The sequence below is a fragment of the Stegodyphus dumicola genome, chromosome 10, assembly GCF_044657685.1.
Source record: "Stegodyphus dumicola isolate Sdum_Otavi_A_Nest chromosome 10, ASM4465768v1".
Lineage (NCBI taxonomy): Eukaryota > Metazoa > Arthropoda > Arachnida > Araneae > Eresidae > Stegodyphus > Stegodyphus dumicola.
This window is the reverse complement of record NC_140777.1, coordinates 82,287,401-82,296,148: the sequence shown is the minus strand read 5'-3', so window position 1 is coordinate 82,296,148 and position 8,748 is coordinate 82,287,401. Positions and strand designations below refer to the sequence as shown.

The window sequence follows — 8,748 nt, the reverse complement described above, 5'->3', positions numbered from 1 at the left end:
ATATATATGTATATGTATATGTATGTATAGCTATGTCTCTTTATATTTATATTTCACACATTTACACAATTTTAGTGCGGCCAGTTGCAACCGAAAAGGGAGGTGCACACCTGCATGTTATAGTAGTCTTACATACAAAATTTCAACTTTCTAAGGCTGCTCTTTTTGGAGTTATGCGAGACACATACACACGTACGTTCATACGTATGCGCGAACGTACAGTGGAGAAAGTAATTTCAAAAGAATATGATGTGTACATCACATGACTTCCTTGTATCGAATATTAAAGTATTTTTTCCTGCATTTCATTTAAATGCTTTCCTCGAATTTCATTAGAGGTATATTTCTCATTCAGTTAACCCAGCTCTCACTTCGCAGCAAGGCAAAAATACATAAAACCTAAAAATATTTTATTTGAAAATTGAAAGATATATAAAAATATAAAACACCAAATACAGTTAAAACAATTTAAAAAACAATTTTTACAATTAAAATTACAGATTCTGCCCAAAAACAAGCATTTCTACCAGCAGGTATGAAGGCAGATTTTTCGGTGCACAAGACTAAAAGTTCGCTTTTGGTCCCACTCGGCAAAAAGACACTGAAAGTGCAGAAACTGATTGAATTCACTGCTCTCTGCGAAGTTTTAAATGTAAATAAATGTGGCTGCTATGATAAAAAGAAATAGGTTTCGCCTCACTTTAACTTTTGAATAATATGACTTTTGAACCGCTGATAATTCTACAACTATTGCATGCATATTATTTATAGGCATAGAAACCTTAACCGAAAGATAAGAACTACATAATTCAATCATTTTTAAAGCAAAATTGCACAATTTACCAATATATAAGAATAAAAAAATCTGAGCTCGCTGAGGCGAGTAACAGAATGGGTACGTATATATATATATAGATAGATAGATAGATACATTTTGTTGCGGCCTATTGCAACCAAAAAGAGAGGTACTCAGCTACATGTTATAACAATCCTACATACAAAATTTCAATGCTCTGACGCTAATCTTTTTTGAGTAATGCGAGATACATTACTATGCACGTACAAATGCCACGAAAAAATGTCTTCTGAATCCATTTTAAATCAGTTTTATAATCATTTTGAAGAAAAAGAGTCCTTACATACAAATGTCAAGCAAAAACATAGTAAAATTGCATTCGATAACGGTCAAAATGGGTATTTTACTAATTAGAGCATGGGATGAAGGATGCCGTTGGAAGTTGACGCGAATTTAAAGTTAATTCCCTTGGAAAATGAGGTTAAACAATAGCAATAAGTCTTAGTAAAAATGCATCTGTGTTTTAAAAATACAAAAATAGAAAATTTCAAGGCAAAATATAGCAAAAATAAAAGGAATTATTATTGAATACATGGCAAAGGGTTGACGTTTGAAGGGGAATTAGCTATTTGTGCTAATATTACCAATAATTATAAAATTTGATCATGTTTCTGCTTTTTCGCATATTTGAACAAAATCCAATTAAAAAAATATATTGAAATATTCAATATGATTTCAAATCAATATATTTTCAAAAACACGAAAGAAATACCCCAAAGGATTCGAGATAAAGAAAGCTGAGAAACACTGAAAGGGAAAAGGTGGTAATTTAGAGAAACGAATTAGAGGAAATTTAATTTATGCAAACATATAAATATTTACGTACATGATCATGCAAACGCATTATATATACTACTGCCATTATATCACGGTGACGAAGCGCTTATGTGATTGCAAAGCATAGAGGCGATAATCCTAGAGATCAGAGGGAAACACGAAGACAGTTTCCTTGGTGAACCTTTGCAAGGGGAAGTCACATGGGATTAAATCCGAAGATCAGGATGGCTGCCGCATTAACCTGTCATCTCTTTATCCTGTGCAGTCTATTTACCTTAAGAGCAAATGTTGATTTAAATAGTAGACGAAATTGTGTCTATCTTTGATGGAAATTTTGTTTAAGATAATCTCGCAAATGGTAGATGTCTCTGTAGAGTCAGCTAGACATGCGACATGCGACGGAGGACGTGGGCACCACCCCTCTACCAATACGGTTAATCGGTATAGCGCCACGTCCACCTTTATCTAGATAACCATACGTGTTCATTGTGCCAATATACTAATATATAAACATACATACAAATTTGGTACTTCATACAGTGGCGTTAAAGCTAATTAATGTTAGACACTGGATAATACATTGCCATGTTACAACGTGTATGCAAAAGCATGGATACGATAGCATATATACATAACGTGTGTACTCATATGTTGAGTACCACTATGACCCTTTGAAGCATTATCATTAGATTACAGAAGACATGTACATACTGAAATATTAGGAGCGCAATGTTATGCTGGAATAAGTAATTAGTACAGTGAATTAAAAGTTAGACCCTAGATTAGTACTGTGTAGTACAGTGTCTTTGGTGCAATTAATTTTAGAGTGGGGCTCTAGTTAGTTCTTTGCGATACGGTGCCGTGTTACAGGATAAAATGTGCAGATGCATAGTTACATTATCATATATACAGAACATAAATTCATATACATATATACAGACACATTAGGTACATGATTATTCCGTGCGTAATAGATGTATATTAACTATACAGTGCCAAGATATGTGATAACACTAGTAGATACATGGGTACAATTACATATAAACAAAGACATACACAATTACATATAGACAAAAGCGTATATACGCTTATATTTTGGTACACAATAGTCATTGGTGACATAAACATTTCGTACTTACTTCATATACTGAAACTCTAGATCCATAAAATAATGTTATAACTAGTAATAGGTGCTTATTTAATTTCATAATAGGACACTACGTTGATATTTTGCCTTACTGTGTCACGTTACATAGAAATGTATGCGGGTGCATGGGTACAGCTTCCTATTTACAATGCTATACTGTTTTCCTATTTACAATGCTATACCTATTTACAATGCTTATATCATTCGATTTCATAATCAATAGGTACATGGCACATTTATATACATGAGCAGATGGTACATTGTAGAGTGCCGTTGAGGATAATTGATGCAATTAATTTTATAGTATTTTAAAAATAATGCATTTATACGCAATTATAGGGTGCATAATTGTCATTGGGTACTTATACAATAGGCGCATACTACATATACATATTCATATATTAGTTTCTTAATACAATGCTAGGGCAAGTAATTGGTGCTGTTATTTTTACATGTTACATGATGCTGTAGGCGATTGGATGGATAAACTAATATATATACTAATATACATATACACAACTTTTAGGCACATAATAATCACTAGATTCTCAGACATTAGGTACATGGTATACATATACATATATAAACAGATAGTTCATAATACAGTGCTATGGAAAGTAATAAATGCAGTTAATTTTATAGTAAAATTCTAGTTTAACACTATGCGAAACGGCTTCATGTTACACAGTGTTAAATACTGACGCATGAATACAGTAATATTTCTACTTGTTAATACTATATATATAAAAATATACAAATATTTTTAGGTGCATACTTAACAAAGGATACATAATTATTAGATGCACTATGCATATACGTACATAATAGTCAGCTAGACAACTGATTTTTTTCTATCAACTACGGCGACAGTTATCTATTATGTATAAGTAACTTAAGTAACCTCTGCCAATATTGCATAGGTATCGATCATCCTGATAGAAATTCTCATTTTAAACAATTGTGAAGCACTTAAACAACAAAAAAAAAGTAAATAAATAAAAAATCTAGCTTTCATATTTTATATTCTTTACAAACGGGTGTTTTTTTTACTTACAGAAACATACACGTTTCTACAGCATTTGGGTTTATTAATAAAAAATTCTGTAAATATTTACAAAATATGAAATAAACAATAAAAAAAAAAAAAAAATCTGAAATGTTTTAGATTTTAAATTACGTCCAAAGGGGCGTTTTTTTAACATTTTGTGTGTTACCTTTCTTTATTAAATATCATGTTCCTCGCACTTAAACCATAAGATCCAGTGCAACAGCAATATCGCAAAATAGTTTTAAAACGAGCCTATCTTTAGAATTTCCGATACAGAGACTCACGCGCTGGAGATAAAAATGTTTTTTTCTGCACAACGTTGCCATTGCTGGCTTTGAAATCCTTGAGTTTGTTAATCAAAAATTCGTCAAAGTTTTAAAAAATAGGAAATCGATCATAAAACAAATTTCAAATTTCAAATTTGGTCTTCCACATGCTCATATTCGTTGGAAGATTACGTTATTCAAAATTCGATGACTCTATGTACCGTTGTTTTATCACAATACGAGAAATATACATACATTTATGCAGATTTTTCATTATTTAATTTCTTCAAATATAATGCAGGACTCTAACATTTTGTGGCAACAGTTTGAAAAGTGAATCGACATTTATGAGTCCGATGCAAAATGCCAAAACGAAACAAATAGTCCTTCGGGATTCAAATAACTTTGGACTAAAAATTCCAAATTCCGTATTCGGGTGCCCATGTTCGGGTGGAGCAATATGTTATTCAAAATTTTATGACTCTAGGTACCATTGTTTTTTTTTACAGTGTGAGAAATTACATTCTTTTATGCAGATGTTTCATTATTCAGTTCCTTTAAACAAACAAGTGATAACATTTTGTGTCAATAATTTGAAAAGTCATACATCAAATTTAAACGATTCAATGCAAAATGGCGTTTGGAGACTAATAGCCCTTTTAGGCTAACGCCACTTTCGGCTGATAATACTAATAATAAAATTCTCTTACCACTATTTCAGTGCAATAAAAGTTGATTTCGATTATGCACTTTATTTGCTACGAAGTTATTTAACTGATTTTTGAATAACTGTGTATATTCGGGTTATGGACAAAAGAGCAAATATTGACAAATGATACATGAATATCAAGAATAAACAAGCTGTCCAAATTAATAGAAACAGGTGCTTTTTTTGTAAATGTTAATTAAAATTTAGTTTTAATTAACTCCTGATTGCTTGTGAGGATTAAATCGGAAAAAAATTTTAAAAATGTTCTTAATATTAAACTCCATATTTTTGTTTATCAGTTTTGTATATATTTTAAATCATTAAAATTATATATGATAATTGTAATGGCTTTCCGTAAGAACAATTATTTTTGACAATCACGAATTTCTCAAAGTTCTAGTAGAATACAATCGTGAAAGATACCACAGTGACATATTATTTTTTATATTTTCATTACTAATAAATAAAATTATTATTACTTACTAGAATTATTACTCCCTTCTCTTTAACTAACGTTAGTAACTTATGCAATAATTTTAATTAATATTTTAAATAGGTAGCATTTATTTTGAGTTTTACCATTTGTGTTTCTTTGAACTTAGTTGAAATTTCGTTAAAATAAAATCCCGCTGAATCTAAGATACAAAGCGAGATTTTCCCGCTTTGGCAATTGACAAATGATGACTATTCATCCAGCAATCGATAGCGATCGAGTTATCATAATCGACACATGTCATAAATCTTCTCTGAACGTAAATGTTGACGTAGCTTGAAGGGAAAAGGGGTAGCTCCGATTTTAAAATATGGTTATTTTACTGCCTAGGGCGGTACCCTGATAAGAAAACTGACACACCGATGCTGCAGAACTGTCATGATGGATTCGTTTACTACTATCTCTCTTCTATAACACGAGTAAGTTGGATTAGAATACTTTAGCAGAGTAGAAAAAGTATATCTTAATAATCAACAATTCAAAGCATTCTCAATCAACTTGCTTTCGTATTTGACTAAAAACATTTAATACTGTTAATTGAAATTTGATTTTAATAAATAATCTGTCATATTTACAATCGCGAAGATATCAATAATCACAATATATTTTGATGTGCTATCTTCATAAATGAGTTATTAAAAATATTTTCCCTAAAAGGTACATAATTATCTGTCATAATTACAATCGCGAAGATATCAATAATCACAATATATTTTGATGTGCTATCTTCATAAATGAGTTATTAAAAATATTTTCCCTAAAAGGTACATAATTCTGTTTCGTTTACATTTTAACTTTTAATAGAATAGTGTCACTCTTTTCTCTCCATTTTTCTGCCAGAATGCAAATTAGCTCGCGTGCTCTTAGGTGAGGGTTTGAGATTGTTTTAGTCAGAGCGTGCTCCAGCTACTAAAGGGCACATTACTAGTTGTATTCTATTATAAGCAAATATATACAATTTTATACAGAATAAAGGAAAGGATTTATATTTATTATTATGAAGATAAATGTTATGTAAAGTTCATACAATTTTCTAAATGTATATTAATTACTAATTGATTGCTCTTAATAAAGCTAATTATTTGCATTAAGTACCATATTATCAAATATATAACCTGGCGTTGAGGATGAAGACAATTACTGAGAACATATTGCAAAATATGTTTGTTCATAGAAAAATTATCATTTTTGAATGCATGTGGTGCATTAAAATATTAAAGTTAAGATATTTACTCACTTAAATCAATAGCTAATAAGTTACTTTACTGGATAAAACTACGACTTATGTTTCATAAATGAGATATTAATAGAAACCATATGCTGTACCAAAAGTTCTAAAAGTTTTAGTTGATTGTGTATGCTTCAATGTCCACTAAAGCCTCTCTTCAATGAAATTTAACATTAATGTGTATGCAGATGGGTGAAAATCAATATCTGGCTGATTAACACCGATTCATTTATCAAGCTTTTGTTTCCCAGAGTATGGTAATTACAGAGCTGGAACAATTCAGAGGAGACGAAAAAAATTACTTTAACTACAGCCAGTTTTCTACTACCCAGATCTTTATCACTGTAATGGAATTGGTTTCAAATTATCAGATGCGTTAATGTCTTCGGCAAGCCATAGCAGCCTCATTTAATGCATTTTATGTGTCTCGTTTAGACCACACTCGATAGAAAGTGAACATTTTTGTCATATCCGTATGCTAAATTTTTTTTTGTCTCTGCTTCAATGACAAACAATGTGCACTGATTTAGTTTTCTTCATTTCGTTATGCTAATGAACTCTATAGATGAATGCTGTTAAATAATTACCTTTGCATTTCAAGTTTTGTTGAAATTTATTAGATGCACATGTCAAACAATGATTGTAAGAAACACAAATCAAAACCGTGGTAGAAAAATAATTTATATATTGGAAAAAAAGCAAACATAATGAAGTAATATAATTAACCCAAAATGTTTTTATTTTCTGAACAATATAAATGAATTAAGCAACTGATTTTCTATTAAATGACGCATCTTTGCAATATATGATGATAGAATGGAAAAGGTTTCTTCAGTTTTCCATTATTTAATTTGCAAAGTGCAGTCTTTCATTCGCCTTCATTTTACCTCAGATGCAGTTTTTAGAATTAACATATAAAATATCATTCTTTTAAAATAAAATCCATAAACACGATTGTGCTTCGGGAACTATTTCGTGACGAAAGACAGCAGGATATTTTACATAAACATTCGAACCCCTTTATATGGATTTTAAAATATCCAGAAATAATACCTGAAAAGGAGCGCAACGAGTAGACTTACTCACAGAAAGAACGGTTTAGACTCATAAAGGAATATTTATCATCCCCAGAATTACCAATGCTGAAGTAGCAGTGTGCGAAATGTAGTATCTTCGTCTTCCACGCGCCTTGGCTTATACCTGATTTTAAGGGATTCAAGGCAATGAAGCCGCTGACCTACTGGCCAAGCAGGCAGCCAACTGCACGGATATATTAGAAAGACCAACTAAACTTCCTTGGTCTCATATTAAGCAAACAACTTTGACAAGTCTGCTACAAAATTGGCAAAGTAGATGGACAGAGGCAGAGGTAGGACGAAGGACATTTCGCTTACTGCCAAAAGTTAACATGGAAATAAAGACCCACTGTGCTAGCCTAACACAGTTCTTGACAGGTCATGGACCATTCCCAGTATACCTGAACAGATTCAGACTTAGGGATACTCCTTTCTGCGAATGCGAAGAGGAAGGTGACACGGACCATTATTATTTCCATTGTGTACATACAAGAACCTGGCACTCGAAGAAACCAGCGGACTGTGCCTGGGCAATGTGGACGACTAACACAGTCGAAAGCAGAATAGCCCTTGATAAAATAGAGAAAATCTCAGGACATTGCCTAAGCAGAAACAACCGTGGATAATATTATAATGTTTCAAAAGTTCAGAACTTAAAGCTGATAACCAGAATAACGCTTAGTGCCTTGCAGTTAACAATATGTAAAAACTGTTATTAGTTTATAATATTTAACCTTGTTACTCTGGAGTCTTCCCCGCCGTGATGGTATATAATTCCGTTTGGTTCATGTCCGTGGTCGGAAGCCATCATAGCGGTGCACTCACTCACTCACCTGATTTTAAGGATAAGGATTCGACTATGCGTAAGACACTATTAATTCTATCAGTACGCTGTTGACTAGCATAGTGAGTAAGTTAAAAGCTATGAGCATTTCTTAGGAATTTAGATTTTAAGTTTACATTTCTAATAAATCATTTATCTGATGAAAACTAAACCGCATCTAATTTGCACGAGTAATATATCCAACTGATAATTTTATGAATATTTACAGTATTATTGTGGTTGTTAAAATATGTTTCTGTTGCTTATTTGTATAACAGGTTCAGAAACGTTTTCTAATATTTGCATACTATTAGCACAAAGAGAC

The 8,748-nt window shown here is 31.7% G+C and overlaps 1 long non-coding RNA gene across 1 annotated transcript; it reads right to left on the bottom strand.

The window, feature by feature from the left end:
• Positions 1-2,471: 2,471 nt before the first annotated feature.
• LOC146995007 (uncharacterized) lies at positions 2,472-3,536 on the bottom strand. The gene is made up of 2 exons (XR_015043681.1): positions 2,963-3,536; positions 2,472-2,919 (listed from the first exon to the last, which is right to left on the bottom strand). It is a non-coding gene; the product is annotated as an uncharacterized LOC146995007 (long non-coding RNA).
• Positions 3,537-8,748: the final 5,212 nt, after the last annotated feature.